Below are 18,849 nucleotides of genomic sequence, written 5' to 3'. Positions count from 1 at the left end.
AAACTTAATTGTAATTTTAAATATTTTTTATTTTTAATAAAATAACACTTGTATCGACTGCCGCATGGACCCCATACCAACTAATATGCACGATCTTTCATTGACCCCCACAGACAAAAGTGCGTCATTCGCTGAGCACTACACAATTCCCCACCTCCATAATAATGGCCAAACTACACGTTTAACAACAATTTATTACTTTTATTCTACTTTGACACCCAAACTTTATTTCTTTTCAAAATATATCTAATATTTAGTTTAGGTTTCATTCTATTACCCTTCGTTAAAAATTTAACGGTGATATCGATGTATCATCATAAGATAATACCACATTATTGTTAAAAAAAATATCATGTCGGCAATTCTATTAAATTTTTAATGGTAGGGTACCAAATGGAAATATAGACTAAATGTTAAGGATTATTTAAAAAATAAAGTTTAGATGTCAAAACCAAACAAAAATAACAGTTTAGATACTACACATGTAGTTTAGCCTAAAAAACCTCGAAAATGGAATTCATCCCTAAATAAATTAAATATTTAACAATAGTTTTAACTTAATCCGAGTTAACAAACTTAGGTGTTAAATAAATTTGTACCGGATCTAACTCAAACAAAATAACCAACTTTAACTTTCTTCTTCCCTTTTATCATATATATATATATATATATATATATATATATATATATATATATATATATATATATATATAAGTTTGTTTTTCAACATATTTATCAAAGTTGTATTTGAACATTATACGAATATAATTACAGTAAAATTTAGTTGATATATAAAATTATACGATTTTGAAATGATAAAATAATATATTATTTTTTAAAATTAACTGGCATTATCTTCTAATCTATAAATAAAAAATATTTAAATATTAGATATAAAAACATTGATTTACAGCATAAAGGTCAACAAAAAAACATCTAAGAAAAAGAAAACATGGATTAACTAAAAACAAAAGGATGTTTAAGGAAAAACAATCTCATATAAAACTAAGAAAATGTGATATCGAAAATAATAATATTTTTCTAATATTTTTTATAAGCGTTACTTAAAATGTTATTTTTTACCAAAAATATTAATATCGGGCGCTATTTAAAATATTATTTTTTCTATAAAAATATTAATATAAAAAATATTCATTTTAAGTAACGAAATTAATATTTTCGGTAGAATAATAATATTAAATACAATTATATCAAAATATTTAAAAAATTAATATTTTCGCAACACATTTTCTTAACTATAGTAAAATGTCGTTCAGCAAAACTACAAAAAGAAAACGGCCATTATGTCGGGGGAAATTAGAAGTAATAATAATACAGAGAAACCGTGAGCTGTTTTTTTTTTATTGTTGTAGTACTCTTGATGTTTTTAATTAATTTGAATTGACTTTGGCCTGATAAATATAGAAATAGTGAAATACAAGGCACCTGAGAGTTCCAAGGAACAAGAGGAAGCACAAAATCCCCAACTCTCCAATATAATAAACCCTTTCACCCGATCCGAGATTTCGCCATTAATTCCATCTTGTCCTTTCTAAGATCGGGTCAGAAGATTTCACCATTCCACCATCCAATCCTCCTCGGCTCGTGTTCTGTGAACAGTGTAAGTTTGAAATTCAATTTCTGATTTTTTCTTTTCAATTATGTCAAAGTTTCCTTATTGGCATTCAAACCCAATCTTTGATTTAAATTTTGCATTTTTATCAATGGAGCTTCTTTTAGATGTTCAATTAATGCTTTACCGTTATCATAATGTGAGTATCGTCGAACATGAGAGTTTCTAATTTTTAAGCATTTTCAAAGGTTGTTTTGTTCCGTTATGAATTGAAGATTTTCCCCTTTTGATTTAAGTTTCCAAGTTTAAGCAATTACCAACTAAATCACGCTTCTTGGTTTCTGATTTGCTTATTTTTTTTCATTTAACTTCTGGCGTATATCTTGTTTTCTCAGGATACAAGAAGGAATTCAAGTCTCTCCCCAAGCAATTGTGTTGTTGTTCTGAGATTAGTCTCAATCAAATAGAATAATTTCATTGAACTTTTAGAAGATAAAAATATTCCTTTTTTGTACAGAAAGAAAAGTCGGTTTGGGATTGTTTACAATTTAGAAATCCTTTGTTGGTGGAGCATATCCAAGAACACCAGATCTTAGATTCGTCAAAGCAAAATTTCAGAAGCATGCACTTAGTTATTTGGTCTTCATAGTGATAGATGATTTTTTAGGACTTTACCTAGTTAGGAAAGCATGACATTGGCTTCCCCGAAAGGCTCTCCTAAAATGACCGCCTTACCTCGTAGCCTTACCTCCATTGCAGTCTCAGTCGTCTTACTAGCAACGTTCTTGATTTTTGCCTCTTTGCTTCTGGTTTCGTTTCCCTTTGGTTCAGCTGTTAGAGGGTATTTCTATGGCGTTGATAGGAAAATAGCTTTGCTTGATTCTGCTTTTGTTCAAAGTTTTGATAAGGATGTAAATTACAATCATAAGAATACATCGTCTGGGTCAAATTTAGAACTGCACACAATGAGTTCAAATTCTTCCGTCGTTGATAAAGCATCCATTAGATCTTCCACTGATAAGGATTCACTACCAACTGAGTCTAATAAGGAAATGCCCTCTAGTCCTAAAGATTTGATTGATTCAAGAATTAATGAGATGCCGAAGAAACCTATAGAGCTTCCAGACTCTAGAGTAACAGAAAAGGTGGACTCTTCCAGTTTTGCATCAAACAATGTATCTAAGAGCAATTCAGCCGATTCAGGTATTATTCCTTTATACACATGGTTTCACAGAGCATGTGGTTAGATCTATTATTACCTGTCATGCATGTTTGTTTGAAAGTGTTTGCTTTAGTAGATCTGGAATCTGCACCATCTACCAGAAATATATAGGACTTTGTTGATTCTGGTTTCTTATGTTTTCTCACTAGTTTATTGCTAGGTCTATAAACATGGTAGCTTGCTGTTACAATCTTTATTTATCAAGAATGGTGCCAAATTTGTTCAACTTTTATATCTTGCATTCTTGCTTACATTTGATCCCTGGATTATGTGCGAACTTTCTTCAAGAAGAGGGAAGAAATGCAGGATAACATTATTGAAATGTTTTGTGATCAACTATCTATGTTATGTAGTAATGTCCTGAAATGGATGGTCCAAAACCAGTTAAATCAGTCATCTGTTATTAGAAGAAAGAGAGAGAGAGAGAGAGAGAGAGAGATCCGTATACGTTCTATCTGCTGTATTGATCCCTATTTGATCTATTGTCTGTGTAAGGAACAATGCTTGCTTCAAAGTGTTCCTTCTAATGGTTTTGCTTTTTTTACCTTTTCTGCCTGCTCCCTTGTTGAGTCCGGCATCTCATTTTCATTGGTTTCTATCTAGGCTGTGACCTGTACCAAGGAAATTGGTTCTATGATCCACAAGGGCCATCATACACCAACAACTCGTGTCCAATCATAACACAGATGCAGAATTGCCAGGGCAATGGGAGGCCTGACAAGGAATACGAGAATTGGCGTTGGAAACCCTCTAAATGTGACCTGCCCAGATTTGATGCCAAGAAGTTTGTAGAGTTGATGAGAGGAAAGACACTTGCTTTCATCGGTGACTCTGTTGCTCGAAACCAGATGGAATCACTGTTGTGTCTTCTCTGGCAGGCAAGCATCTGCATTTCTTAAAGTGCCATTTATTTTCTGAACAGAAAGTCTTTCACAGTAAACTCTTAGACTAGTCCCAAGTTTGCCCCGTAATTTACTAACCAGGATAGTGTGGCCTTGTTGATTATCTTAATCTGTTTTTCAACTTCCGCTTCTTAGGAATAGATTGGCTGTGTAGCCTATGTTACTCTGATTAGGGGGGGTGTCGGGCTCCAGATATGTATCCGGCATGGGTATGTTTAATTCTTTCCAAGTTTTCCTATGTATTTGGAGGATGTTTGGAGTCATACCTTTATACCCATGTTGGATAGTTCATGAAAATGGAGTCGGAGCAACATAAACTATAGCTTTGTGATAGGCTTATGAGGCTGGAGTTATCATAATTATTAGCATTAGTAAACACTTCAGTGATCTTTTGCGCTCCGTATAGTGCTAGAAACTAGGTTTGTATTGTGCTTTTATTTTTCTCACGACAAAAAACCTTCTGGGATAATTTCAGGTTGAAGTTCCGAAAAATCGTGGAAACCGTAAGATGCATCGATACTATTTCAATTCATCATCTGTAACGATTGTTCGGATATGGTCGTCTTGGCTTGTCCGTCACCGTCAAACTACGGAAAAGTTTGACTTTGCTCCGGAGGGTGTTACCAAGCTGCATCTTGATGTTCCTGATGATGGCTTCATGGAATTCATACCCCAGTTTGATGTGATTGTTCTCTCTTCTGGTCACTGGTTTGCCAAACAATCTGTCTATATCCTGAACAACGAGATTGTAGGAGGACAATTATGGTGGCCGGATCGTTCTCGACCTATGAAGGTCAATAATGTCGACGCATTTGGAATATCCACAGAGACAATTCTGTCAGCACTCGTGACACATCCCAATTACACCGGCCTGACCATTGTCCGTTCCTTTTCTCCAGATCATTATGAAGGCGGGGCTTGGAATACTGGTGGATCATGCACCGGAAAAGTGAAGCCGCTTGGAACCGGTGAAATAGTAGAGAATGGGTTCACAAACGTAATGCACAAGCAACAGGTGACGGGTTTTGAACGTGCTTCAAAGAAGGCAACAACAAGTCCAAGTTGAGGATGATGGACATTACAGAAGTTTTTGGATATCGGCATGACGGTCATCCAGGTCCCTACCGGAGTCCTGATCCGAATAAGATAACGAAGCGTGGGCCCGATGGGAAGCCTCCACCGCAAGATTGCTTGCACTGGTGCATGCCGGGTCCTGTTGATACCTGGAATGAATTTGTGCTTGAAGTTATAAGAGAATATGAGGGCAACCAAGACTTTTCGTCTTGAGGATTACATAACACGATTAGGTGCATATCGAGCGAGTCGATCGCATTAGGTTGTGTTCGACTCGTACTCGTTAAAATTTTGCTCGACTCGTGCTCGTTCAAAAAACTTATTGCTTAACTCGTTGCTCGTTAAGCTCATTGCTTGTTAAGTTTGATGCTCATTAAGTTCGATGTTTATTGCTCGTTAAGCTCGATGCTCGTTGTTTGCCTCGTTGCTCGTTAAGCTCAATGCTCGTTGCTTGTTTCGTTGCTCGTTAAGCTCATTGAATTTTTTACCTTATTTTTTTAAATATAGGTAAAATCTACTAGTACATAAACATAAATTAATAAATTTAACCAAAATATTATCAAAATAGTGTATGAATCATTTTCAAACTCTAAATTCTAAAGTAAGAATCCATAAATACATTAAATAATAAATAGAGTTTGATTTTTGAGTGTAGTAAATATTAATTAATAATTTATTATTTTTTGTTGTTTATTAGAAAAGTAATAGATTATCAATTTATCACATTTTTATTATCTAGTAGTAAATTAGTAATTTTGAATAAAATAAATTTTTAAGATAACTACTAAAAAATGTTAAAGAGTTGCTCGCGAACTTATTGAGTTGAGTTGTATTTTGTTCAACTCGTTAAAGTTTTGAGTTAAACTCGAGTCGAATTTTTATCGAGTTTTGACCGAATTGAATTCGAGTTGCTCACGAGCTGTTCAACTTATTAAACATTCCTAAATACGGTTGTGTTTTTTGTTTTGTAATTGAATTATTGAACAGTAACATATTTGGTGAGATCTCTGGCTAAAGTGAGGGATGGCTGCCCTTTTGTTTATATTTTCTTAACGTATTTTAAATGTAAGATTAATTTAGATTAATAAAATATTATTTAATTAATTATTAAAATAATTATATTATCTTATTTTTGACTAAAAGAAGGTAATAATATCGAGAAGTAAATTTCATAAATTATTTTTATGATATATACATTTAATAACTTAAATTTTAAATACTATTAAATAATAAATATTTAAAAATTTATAAAATTATAATCTACATTATCTTAATTTAGTTAAATACTTAGAATTAAATTTAGCTTAATATAAAAATAAGTATTCAAACTATACTTACAATTAACTTTAGGTGCCCAAAAATTTTTCATTAAAAATATGTGTCTAATGTTTTATCTGTTAAACTTTTAGGTGTCTAAATTTTTGAACTTATATTTTTGAGTGCCTAGATGTAATCGTCGTTGACAATTATTGTTTATAAAATTTTATTAAAAATTTAAAATTATTTTTTTAAAAACAATATTTATGAATTACAAAAAATCCTAAAAACCCTAATTTTAATCACTTACTATCATTGACCACCACTAATGCTGTCAATCAGTTAAAAACCCGACAATGTAGGATTGCCCAAACCCCTATCAGTCAAATCGTCATGCTTCATGCGGTGATTGTAGCAGAAAATTGACGATTGCAGCATGGAGAATCCTTTTCAGCCAATCGCGGAAATCTTGTACTTATACGATCGTTAGGCATTCGATGGGTCGTGAAAATAAGGGGTTTTAGGCTTTGGGTGGTTATCTGGTTTAACAATGTTGGGTGTTCGGTCGATTGACGGTATAGGTGGCAGTCGTCGGTGCTAAGGGATTAAAATTATGGTCTTAAGAGATTTTGAGTTTTTTTGTAATTTTATAAAATTTTGGGTTTTTTAAAAATATATTATAATTATTTTTTTTAATTTGAATAAAAATTTAAAATTTTATAAACGTGACATGTGTCACTTAGCGACCAAATTTAACGATATTACAGTCCAGACACATAAAAGTATAATGTTGTTAGAAACGTTAAGCACATATTTTTATCGAAAAAATCTTTAGGCACGTAAAATTAACTTTGAATATAATTTGAACACTTATTTTTTTTATTAAAATTTAAATTTAAATGAAATATTTTTTTATCTAGCTCAAATTGAAATTTATTTTATCTAAGATTAATTTGAACCAAATTGATAATGCAATATTTTTTTGCACTCAACTTATGAAAAGAACACAATATGGTCATTTGACCAACGGTTTCCGTCGTTGACCATTACGATGTTATTACGATGCTGACTTGACACTTTACAGTGATGATGTGGTGATCCATAATACTAATGTGACAGTCCACAGTGGTTGATGAAGTGACTGATTATGTGGCAGGTGAGCTAAATTGTTTTTTCAAGTTCGAGGGTCAAATTGTTTTTTTTTTAAAAAAGTTTAAGGGTTTATTTGAATTTTTTGAAAAAATAAAAATATTTTAAATTCAAATTATAAAATTAATAATACCAAAAATAAAAAAAATCGTCTACATTGGTTTATTTGTCAGTGGTTGTGCCCTCACGCTGACCTTCCTTCATACAACAGGTTCTCTCTAACAGCAACTGGATTATTTGTCCGTGCCACCTCCTCTTCCAGCTTCGTCGATCATTAACAATCAGCATATCCACGCCCGTCGGGGGTTCCTGGTAGCAATGAACGCCAAAATACTCGATGATAATTTAACTCGAAATCGACGAGTTTCGATCTTATCTAGTCTGATAGGGTTAGATTTCTAAAAAAGTTGGGTTTGGGTCTAGTCGTGTCAGATTTTTTTTAATGAGGTGAAGTCGGGTTAGGTCGGGTCAAGTCCGGTAGAGAGTGAAAAAACTCTGACCCGACCTAACTGGAGATAATAATGTAATTTCTTTTAAAAAATAATATTATTTTAAGGGTAAACTACTCCAATGGTCACTAATGTTTGGGTAAGTTTTTGTTTTCACCACTGATGTTTTAAAAGTTACAAATCGGTCACTAATATTATCGTTTGTTACAAATTGGTCACTTGTCGTTAACAGGCGTGGCAGAAAACACACGTGGCCTGTTAATAGCATTTAACAAGCTTACCTGGATGGTATAATTACACAAATAGTTCATGTTATTTATATATTCTTTCAATTTGATCATAGTTTTAATAAATTTAAATATATTTATTTTTAATTCTTATAAATAATGATATATTTTTTAAAAAAAGGAAATCAAAAATTTAAAATTAGTTATAAAAACAAAAAAATTAACGTCTTTTTAATGCTAGGGTAAACTAATAAAAAAAGTAACATTTTTTTAATAAAATTAACATTTTTTCTTCCCCAAACTTTTTTTTTATTTTTTTAAATAAATACTAATATTAAAATCTTGTTTGTGAAGAATTTTTTTTTACTCGGTGCATAATTTTTTTTTAAAATTAATTTTATTAAGTATTTCATTTTTTGAACAGTCTTATAATTTAATTTATTATTAAATCTTTTAAATTAAATTTTATCACAACATAATTCCACTGTGCACATTTTACAAACCACTTACAATAACAACAACAACAACAAAAAACCCTATTCCCATATGCAATGGGGTAAGGGGAGGTAGGGTAGTAGGCTGCCCTCAACGCCAAGTTGAGAGCAGCTTCCGTGGAAGACCTTTGGCAGTCAGAAAATTAAAAATAAAGATAAAATACAATGCATGTATAAAAATAAATAAATAAATACATAGTTGAACAATCTTCATAAGCGCGTCTGTAGTGGAAAGTAATCCCTGCGTAAAAAAGCTCTGCATATAGAAACGTAAGACCCAGCTAAATTTAAAAAGAGGAAACATAAAGAGAAAGATATACAGAAGTCAACGATAGCAAACTACGAGAAGGAATAAATTCAAATGGGTTAAAACCTGAAATAAGGCAATACTACTCTGCTACCCTAGTTATAAGCCTTCATAAATTCCAATGACAAAAACGTATAAAAAGTAGAAATCATGGTAATTACTACAAAGGCATTAAAAAGAAGACAGAGATGCTACACCTTATGGCTGTGACCCACACTACTCGGCTACCCTGGTCTTAAGTCTCCATACTTTCCTATCAGAGGCCATGTCCTCGGTAAGGGCTAAATCCTTCAAATTAGATCTCAAGCAGTCTACCCGCTTCCTCCTTAGTCATCATCTCCTTCTGGCACCGTCAACTGTAATCGACTCTACCCTCCTGACCGCATCTGACGGTTGTCGCCTAAGTACATGCCCAAACCACCGTAGTCTTCCCTCCCGAAATTTTTCGGATACATGCACCACCCCCAAGGACATCCTAATTGCAGAGTTTGGTGTCATGTCTCACAGAGTCCTACCATATGCCCATCGAAGCATTCTCATTTCTGCGGCCTCAATCCTCCTTACGTGATCCTTCTTGATTGTCCAACATTTTGATCCATACAGCATCGCTGGTCTTATTGTCATTCTATAAAATTTTCCCTTAACTTTTAGAGGCACCTTTTTGTCACACAAAACTCCAGTAGCAGCCCTCCACTTTAGCCATCCCGCCTTTATACGGTGTATAACGTCATCATATACACCCCCATCTTTATGTATCATAGACCCTAGGTACTTGAAACAATCATTTGAGGGGAGAACGTGTCCTTCTATGCATACTTCTAAATCTTCATCATTTTGGTTCCCGCTGAAGTTTGAACATAAATACTCTATCTTTTCAATATTGATCCTTAGACCCTTTTCTTCCAAAGCAGTCTTCCAGGTAGTCAGTCTACTATTCAATTTAGTTTTTGTTTCAGCAACTAGGACAATGTTGTCAGCAAAAAGCATACACCATGGAACACCATCTGGTGTCACGCAATAGATGTCGTCCATAATCAAGGCAAAGATGTAAGGGCTAAGAGATGACCCCTAGTGGAGTCTGATTTCCACCGGGAATACCTCGGTGTCGCCAACTATAGTCCAGACGTATGTAGTAGATATACAGTACATATCACGAATCGCCTGGATATAAGCAGTTGGGATCCGTCTCGTTTCCAAGGTCTTCCAGATCGTATCGCGGGGAACGCTATCATACGCATTCTTAAGGTCAATGAACGCCATGTGAAGATTTCTATTTTTTTCCCTATATTTCTCCATAAGCCGTCGAAGTAGATGAATCACCTCCGTAGTAGACCTACCTGGCATAAAGCCAAATTGGTTTTCCGAAGCCCTAGTAACCTGTCTCAACCTAGCCTCTATCACCATTTCCCATAGCTTCATGGTATGACTGAGTAGTTTAATACCTCTATAGTTACCACAACGTTGGGGATCTCCTATATTCTTATAATTTGGTATCACTGTAGACTCTCTCCACTCCTCTGGCATCTTGACAGTCTCTAAAATAATATTAAAAATATTGGTTAAGCACTTAACTCCCTCTTCTCCTAGGGCCAACCACACAGTGATAGGAATTTGATATGGACCGACAGCTTTGTCCCTCCCCATCTTTCTAAGAGCCATTTTGACTTCCTCAATCCCAATCCTACTTGTAGGGAAGTAATTGGTCGTTGTATGATGGTCGGCTGACCCATCAACGATACTATCTCTAGAGGGAGAGGCACCGCCATTAAATAAGCCAAAGAAGTAACTACCCCAAACCCTCTTAATATCATGATCTTTTACTAAAAGAACACCATTTTTGTCCTTAATAAACCTAATGTTACCTAGATCCTTTTTCCTATTCTCCCTGGATTTTGCAAGCTTGAAGATGCCGTTTTGTCATTCCTTGGTGTCTACTCTCTTGTACATTTCCTCGTATGCCTTATCCCTTGCTTTAGCCACTGTTTTCTTGTCTCTATGTATATATATACCCCACACATGCAACTCTTCTCTTACACTATATTACCTATTAGTTTCTTATTTTTTTTCTTTGTTCTCAACATCTCAATTCTTTTACTTCACAACATGGCGGAGCTAGAGTATCGAGATAATGCAAGAACCACCACGGCCGCCGCCTCTACACGTTTAAAGCTCTTCGGTTTCAGCGTATCGGAGGACGACGAGGGTTTGAAATCCAACATCACTACGATCAACACGATCAAAGTTCTACCGTCAGGGACATCTCCGAAAAAGCCTAGCGGCTTCCCCGCTCCTTCGGGTGAACGTAAATACGAGGGCCAATATTGTTACCGCGAATTCGCCAACTCTCAGGCACTTGGGGGTTACCAAAATGCTCATAAAAAGGAAAGGCAGCAGCTGAAGCGTGCTCAGATGCAGGCTACTAGAAGCGCGACGACAAACGTTTCGTTTGCTAGGAATCCTACGATCTCAACTTTCACTCCTTCGCCGCATCTGTTAGCGTCGGCCGCACCGCTTGTGGTGCCGACTGCAACGGGGCCATCTTGGGTTCACTTACCACGTGGAGGGCCACCGCCTTTCCATTACTCACATGGTTGTTTGATTCCAACTGGCGGTGGTGGAAGGGGACAGTTGGTGTACCTTATGGTGGCAGTGGCGATTCGGGATTGAACGTTTGCCCACAAATGATGCAAGGTAGGGCCAACCATGGTCGGGATGGTCCCTTGTTGAGTAGGTTTACAAAAGGAGATGGTTTTGATGATTAAAAAAAAGTTTGGGAAAAAATGTAAATTTTATTAAAAAATTAATTTTTTTTGTTTTTATTATTTTACCCTAACATTAATTTTTTATAACTAATTTTAAATTTTTTATTTCCTTTTTTTTAAAATATATCATTATTTATAAGAATTAAAAAATAAATATATTTAAATTTATTAAAACTAGGATCAAATTGAAAGAATATATAAATAATATAGACTATTTGTGTAAATATACCATCCAAGTAAGCCTGTTAATTGCTGTTAATAGGCCACATGTGTTTTCCATCAAGCCTGTTAACGACGAGTGACCAATATGTAACAAACGATAATGTTAGTGACCGATTTGTAACTTTTGAAACAGCAGTGATGAAAACAAAAACTTACTCAAATATTAATGACCATTGAAGTAGTTTATCCTTATTTTAATTAAAATTTTATTTTATATCAAATCGGGTTAAATTAAATAAAAAATATATAATTAGATTGAATTTACAAAAATCTGACCATAACTCACCCGTTATTATGCTTAAATACTCCCATGCCAACTTTGCCATCACATCAACTACCGTGTTCCCTTCCCTTGGACATAGCAAAAATGTAAATCCCAATCTCAATTATTATAGGATAATGTAATATTTAAATAAGTTTAGAATGTCTTACATTTTCTAATATTATTATACGATAAATTATAGTTTAGCACCTCAATTATCATTTTTGTTTTATTTTAATCACTTAATTAGTTTTCTAAAAAAATTATATTTAACATCTAATTTTATGTAAGAACCAAGTGGTAAAAGAATTGTTGTTATTTATTAAGGACTCAAGTTCGAGCACCATAGATGTCGGGGGTGTAAGCATTTAATGTCAAATTGTTAAGAGTTTATCTTTGAACAAATACTGCCTTATATTTACCCCAAATTAATAAAAAAAAAATCTAATTTTAATATCATTTTAATCACTCTCCTCTTATAAATTAACGGTGATGATTTAATTTAATTAAAAATGTTACAAAATAAAAGGATAATTATGTATTTAGTACTTAAACTATTAGTTTTAGTACCTATACTCTCAATTTTTTCAAAATCATATATAATGTTTAGTTTTTATTTCATTTTAGTACTCCATTGTTAAAAAATTAATGCGTTTAGTACCTAAACTATAAGTTTTGGTCTATTTTAGTACCTAAACTTTCAATTTTTTTTCCAAAAATTAACGTTAAATTTTGAATGAGGTACTAAAATGAAACAAAAACTAAAGTTTTTATTGGCGGGTACTAAAAAGAAACAAAAACTAAACTTTAAGTATGATTTTGAAAAAAATTAAAAGTTTAGGTACTAAATCGGATTAAAATAATAATATAGATAGTAAACCCGTAGTTTACCCAAAAAAATAACCGCGTTGTAGGTATCACAAGGAGCAATAAATTAAACGTTATGAACTTAACAAATATGGGACGATAGATTTCAGAGACGTGAAAACAATCGGTACTAACAGGTGGAACAGATTACTGCCCCCACTCACGGGATTTGAAATTCAAATCGATTCCCAAATCATTAAAAAAAAGCAGAAGCCCAAAGGTCCTTTTTCATAAACGCCTACAGTCTTCTCTCTTAAAACTCTTTTCTTTGCAAATCCAAAATTTGAACCTCAATTATCCCTTTCTTTTTGTAAGAATTCTGCATTTTTTTGGGGAGCAAAATCTTCAATCTTACTAAGAAAACAAGCATTCCAGTGGAAAATTTGTTAAGGTTCCTCTCCAACTCTCCATTTTTTTTTTAAATTTAATTTAATTTTTTATTGCTAAATTTGGATATCGAGAAAATGTAGAGAAAGAGACTAGGGGGAGGGGAGGAGCTCAAAGCTTTTGTTTCGTCTATTATTCTATTTTTCTTATGATAATAGGGATTCTTTTGCTTCTTTAGGCTGAGGTTATTGCTCATTCGGAAATTTTTTGTTCATGATTGATTAGCCAAGATTTGTGCAATAAATCACGATTTACTCTTCTTATTCATTGACATTTAGTATTTAACTAAAAAGTTTAGGTCTATGCTTCGGGGCTCACAGTTGATTTTGATGGAATTAGGGTTTTCTGATGGCCATTTTCTCTTTGCGTTAGCATTTTTTTTTGTAATGAAATGCTGGTTTTATTTTCCTTTCATATTCAGTTTAAAAGAACTTCTGGAAATTCAGTGCCACGTATACTGTATTTGCTCAAAGTAGTGATGAATTTCATTGTCTAGAACAATCATGCTATTCAATTTGGATGCTACTGCAAATTGATTTTCCAGTATCCTTGTTCTCAGTTTTCATTCCAGTTAAAATTGATTGAACCATTATATGCCATCTGGGATTTCTATAACTCTTTTTCCTTCCATTGTGCTTTATTGTGGGTATAACTTTGGGTATCTTCTGATTTCTGAAGATATTGACTTTGGCAGGAATTCAACATGTCTACTACAAAAAATGATCCACTTGTTCAAGTGGAAACAACATGTGGAACCCTTCTGTACGAACTTCAGGTATTGATGAATATTCCACAAAATAGACACCTTCAAGTCTTCGTTATTTTCCTTGGCAAGAGGATACAAACTGCCCTGTATTGATTCTGAAAGCTTGTACAGTAATATAGTATTTACCCTTTCATGATTCCTTGAAAAAATTAGATTATCTGGGATGAAGTCGGGGAGACAGATGCTGACCGTGATAAAATGCTGCTTGAGCTCGAAAGAGAGTGCCTGGAAGTATATAGAAGAAAGGTAGATGAGGCAAATCACTGCAGAGCTCAGCTGCGACGGACAATTGCTGATTCTGAAGCGGAGCTTGCTGCCATCTGCTCAGCAATGGGGGAAAGGCCAGTGCATATTAGGCAGGTCAGGAATGAAACAAATCCTGGATGATAAATTTTCTTAGTATATTGAACTATTTGCTTATGGTTAAATGTTTTTCTTTCAGTCTGATCAAAACGCCGGAAGCTTAAAGGAGGAGCTCAGCAAGATTCTTCCACAATTGGAAGAAATGAAAAAAAGAAAGATCGAAAGAAGAAATCAATTTTTGGAAGTTTTAGAGCAAATGCAAAAGATCACAAATGCGATTTATGGATCCTCCTTATCAATTTCTTCCAAAACAGTAGTGGATGAAACTGACTTATCCTTAAGGAAACTTGAAGACTTGCATAGACAGCTCCATGAACTTCAGAAAGAGAAGGTCAACTTCCCTTTCTTATGTCTTTATTTTTTCCACCTCTTGAATTTATAATCATTTATTCACTAACTGATCTCTCTCTTGTGCAGAGTGATCGCCTGAAGCAGGTTCAGGATTACCTTAATACATTGAACTCACTCTGCTCTGTGCTGGGTATGGATTTCAAGTTGACAGTTAATGAGATTCATCCTAGCTTAGGTGACCCCGAAGGATTTAGGAGTATCAGCGATAATACAATAGAGCAGTTGGCAACATTGATAAAAAAGTTGAGGGAAATTAAGATCCAGAGGATCCAGAGGGTATTTCCCCTCCCCTCCCCCCCCAATTTGTACATTGCAACATTCTCCTTCCTCCCAACTTCCCCTTCTCTCTTCATGTAACAATGATTCTTTGACGTTTGGCAGCTAAAAGATCTTGCAACTACCATGTTAGAGTTATGGAATTTGATGGATACACCTACTGAGGAGCAACAGATGTTTCAGAATGTTACCCGTAATGTCGCTGCTTCAGAACATGAAATTATTGAACCCAACACTCTCTCCGTGGATTTCATTAACTATGTAAGTGATGCTTGTTAAAACATGATCTTTTCTTTGTTCTACAGATTTCTGAAGGTAGTAGGTGCTTTCTTATAGACTAATTGAGAAGTAAATGTGATATATTGTGCAGGTTGAGGCAGAAGTTTCCCGGTTGGAACAGTTGAAGTCAAGCAAAATGAAAGAGCTGGTCCTGAAGAAGAGTTTAGAGCTAGAGGAAATATGTAGAAAGACTCACCTGCTTCCAGATCCAGAGTGTGCAGTAGAAGATGCCATTGAAGCTATCGAGTCTGGTACTTGACAATGATATTATGTTCATCATACTATGTGTTATATGATATCCCACTTTGCTCCCTTCTTCCTACTGACTGCCATCTTACTTTTTTATATCCAGGGTTTGCTGATGCTGCCACCATACTAGAACAAATTGAACTTCTAATTGCTAAGGTCAAAGAGGAGGCCTTGAGCAGGAAAGAAATACTTGAAAAGGTGGAGAAATGGTTGATGGCATGTGATGAGGAGTGCTGGCTTGAGGAATACAACAGGGTGGGTGTTTTTGGCATCTCTTAAAGAGTAGTCTTTTTCTTTCTTCTAGACTTGCTTAATTGTCTATGATTCAACAGGATGAAAACCGATATAATGCCGGAAAAGGTGCTCATCTCACACTCAAGCGTGCTGAGAAAGCTCGTGCCTTGGTTAATAAACTTCCAGGTAAATAATAAGACAAGGTTGAGAAAGGTAAACTTGCAGCCAATGTTTTACCTGTTTTGCTTAGAATCACTTATTACGCTGAAGTTGTTTAATCATATTTAAACTAGGAATGGTGGAGGCATTGGCTTCAAAGACCATGGCATGGGAGAAAGAGAGAGAGATTGAATTTTTGTATGATGGTGTGAGTGCTCTATGGATGTACACTAAGAACCTTTAGTTCCCATATATGCTTAAAACTTTTGGTATCTAGCTGATCTTTGCAGACTACCCAGATTCGTCTCCTTGCTATGCTTGGAGAGTACACTATTTTACGACAAGAGAAGGAGCAAGAACGGCGCATGCTGCGGGTATGATACTAACCTTGTTTCCCAAAGTGCATATGCAACCACTGGTTATGCAAGTTTTCCTTCACTAAATCGAGCTAATGTAGTTGTGCGCCATTATTGTTGTGCTCCAGGACCAAAAGAAACTTAAGGGACAGCTGATAGCAGAGCAGGAGTCACTCTATGGATCAAAACCAAGCCCATCAAAGCCTCAGAGTGTGAAAAAGGGTCCTAGGTATTCAACTGGAGGTGCTAGCAATAGAAGAGTTTCCTTGGGAGGAGCCATGATTACCACTCATAAGCCCGATTCACTTCACTCCGCAAAGGCTACTCCCAAACGCGTCCTACAAAGAAAAATGAGCGAATGCAAAACGACCATCTAAATCATCGGCATGATGATGACACAACCTTCTCGGCTTGTAAGTTTTCTGTCTCTACTTTTTTACATTTAAGAAACAACACAATTGCTTTCTATGTGATCATATGTTGAACCCTTTCACTAATTCTCAGTTAGGAGAGGCCTGGACATTGTCGATACTCCCGTACGAAAGCATTCTTCCACTCCCAGAGCTGTAAATGCTATCGAACCAGAGTCACCATTGTTATCTCGTAAGCCATTCTCACCGATCACTTCTGCAGTATCATTGAAAAGCAATACAACAAACATGCTAGAAGTAGAAGACAATGGTGAAAAATCACACAAGATGCTTCATCCGAATAATGATCTCTCATACACTTCCCCTTTGAAGACAATATCTTTGGTTGACGAAGAAAATAGGACCCCGAAGGTGATGCCATTCCCTTGCACACCTTTGACAGTGTCGGTTCCGATGCAGACTGCCATGACGCCTGCACCTATACCTTTTGCTATTACCAAGCCGGTCGAAGAGACTGAACAGTCCTTTGAGGAAAGAAGACTTGCCTTTCTGCTTTCAAAGACTCAAATTACAGCATCACGAGTCATTTTAACTGGTTTATAATGGCAGAAGTCAATTATATTTGACCCCTGTTGCATTGTACGAGAGTATGAGAGCCTGAATATGTACTTGCAAATAATTTTTGTGGCGAATGTAGTTTTCTTATCAATATTCCCCTCCCAATCAGCATTTTTTTTATTTTACAAAATTAGAAAAAAAATTAATTTTTTGGCAGTTAATCGACATTTTGTAAGTGTTCGATTCAAATAACTGGTCTGTAGAATATATAACATTGACAACGATTTAAAATTTTTTAAACGGAATTACTTTATATTCACACCAAACTTTTTCAGGTTGTATCTGAAATACTCATTTCCAGATTTTCTAATCTCCATTGACAATTAACCTTGGCAATAAATTCTTCCACTCTTCTTAGCTCTTCATCATCTTTAGCTTCAACTTCATTTCCATATTCATGGTTATGATCATCCTTAGCTGTTGCTTTGTTGTCCTCCATGGCTGTTGATTCTTCATTTGTATTGGGAAAATCTTGCTTATGAACAGGTAGAGGAATTTGATCATCGACATGCTTTGATCCTACGAGGACCATAACTACGATCAAATTGAATAGGAAAAACACGTAAAGATTGTTGGACACAACATGGCTCATCAAATCTAACACCATGGCCACAACAGTTATGGATATTTTGTTGGGAAAACCCCTTTGTGTAGTTGGAGAAAAGAGTACACGAGAAGCTTTTCTACTACGAAAATGCTTTAATTTAAACAATAAGGTAAACTATATTAGTGACCACCTAACTATAACCTCTTTCTATTTTGACCACCATTTTTGAATTTTTGTCAAGAAGGTCATTCAACTATTTAAATGCATTCAATCAAGTCATTTACCGTTAACATTTAACGGAAGTGCTAACGTAACATTTAAAAAAATTGATATATACAAATTTGATCATCAATATTTATTCATTCTTTCAATTTGATCATAATTTCAATTTAATTTAATTTAATAAATTTAACGTCCTAATAGAAGGTGACATGTGTCACTACCACATTAGAAGATATATTATTAATTTTAATTGTTTACTTTATTTTATTTCATATCCAATCAGAAGGTGATACATGTCACCACCATGGTACAAAATGTTGAAAATTTAAAACTAAATCTTGGGGAATTGAATCAATACCCTACAACTCCTTTACGAGCATGCTAAAACCGTTGGGCTGATTCCCTCGTCTAGATTACAACATTTTATATATAATATGTTATAACTAATGGTAGAGAAGAAAAAGAAACTAACATAAGTTTAAATGGACTTGAACTTGACATTTTAAGAGAGAGTGCAAGCACCTTAATCATTAAACTAGGTCCTATATTCAATTAAAATTTATAATAATATATGTAAATTGAGTTTTTATAAAAAAATAAAATTTAGATTTTTATATAATCATTATTTTTTATATATAATAATTAATTATTTTTAATATAATCAATAATTTTATTTTTATTTAATAATTATATATAAAATTATATATAAAAAGATTATTAATTATCTTAAAAGAATTAAAATTAAAATTTGGTTATATAAAAAATAAATATAATTTAAAATATTAATTCAAGTTTTGATGAAATTATTTTTTAATGTTTAAATTTATTTTAAAAAAATATTAAAATTTATTTTTCACATATTAAATTTATTACTATTTTTAATCTTATATTAGTTATATTTTAA

General features: G+C 34.1%; 3 pseudogenes; all 3 read left to right on the top strand.

Annotated features, from left to right (window-relative positions):
* The first annotated feature begins 1,453 nt into the window (after nt 1–1,453).
* On the top strand, nt 1,454–5,022 carry LOC120157400 (annotated as a pseudogene).
* Nucleotides 5,023–10,757: 5,735 nt separating this feature from the next.
* LOC120157418 lies at nt 10,758–11,416 on the top strand (annotated as a pseudogene).
* A 1,482-nt stretch (nt 11,417–12,898) lies between these two features.
* LOC120157410 lies at nt 12,899–17,249 on the top strand (annotated as a pseudogene).
* Nucleotides 17,250–18,849: the final 1,600 nt, after the last annotated feature.

This window comes from Hibiscus syriacus, unplaced genomic scaffold (genome assembly GCF_006381635.1).
Source record: "Hibiscus syriacus cultivar Baekdansim isolate YM2019G1 unplaced genomic scaffold, ASM638163v2 tig00111254_pilon, whole genome shotgun sequence".
NCBI lineage: Eukaryota > Viridiplantae > Streptophyta > Magnoliopsida > Malvales > Malvaceae > Hibiscus > Hibiscus syriacus.
This window is presented reverse-complemented; position numbering and strand designations above follow the sequence as displayed.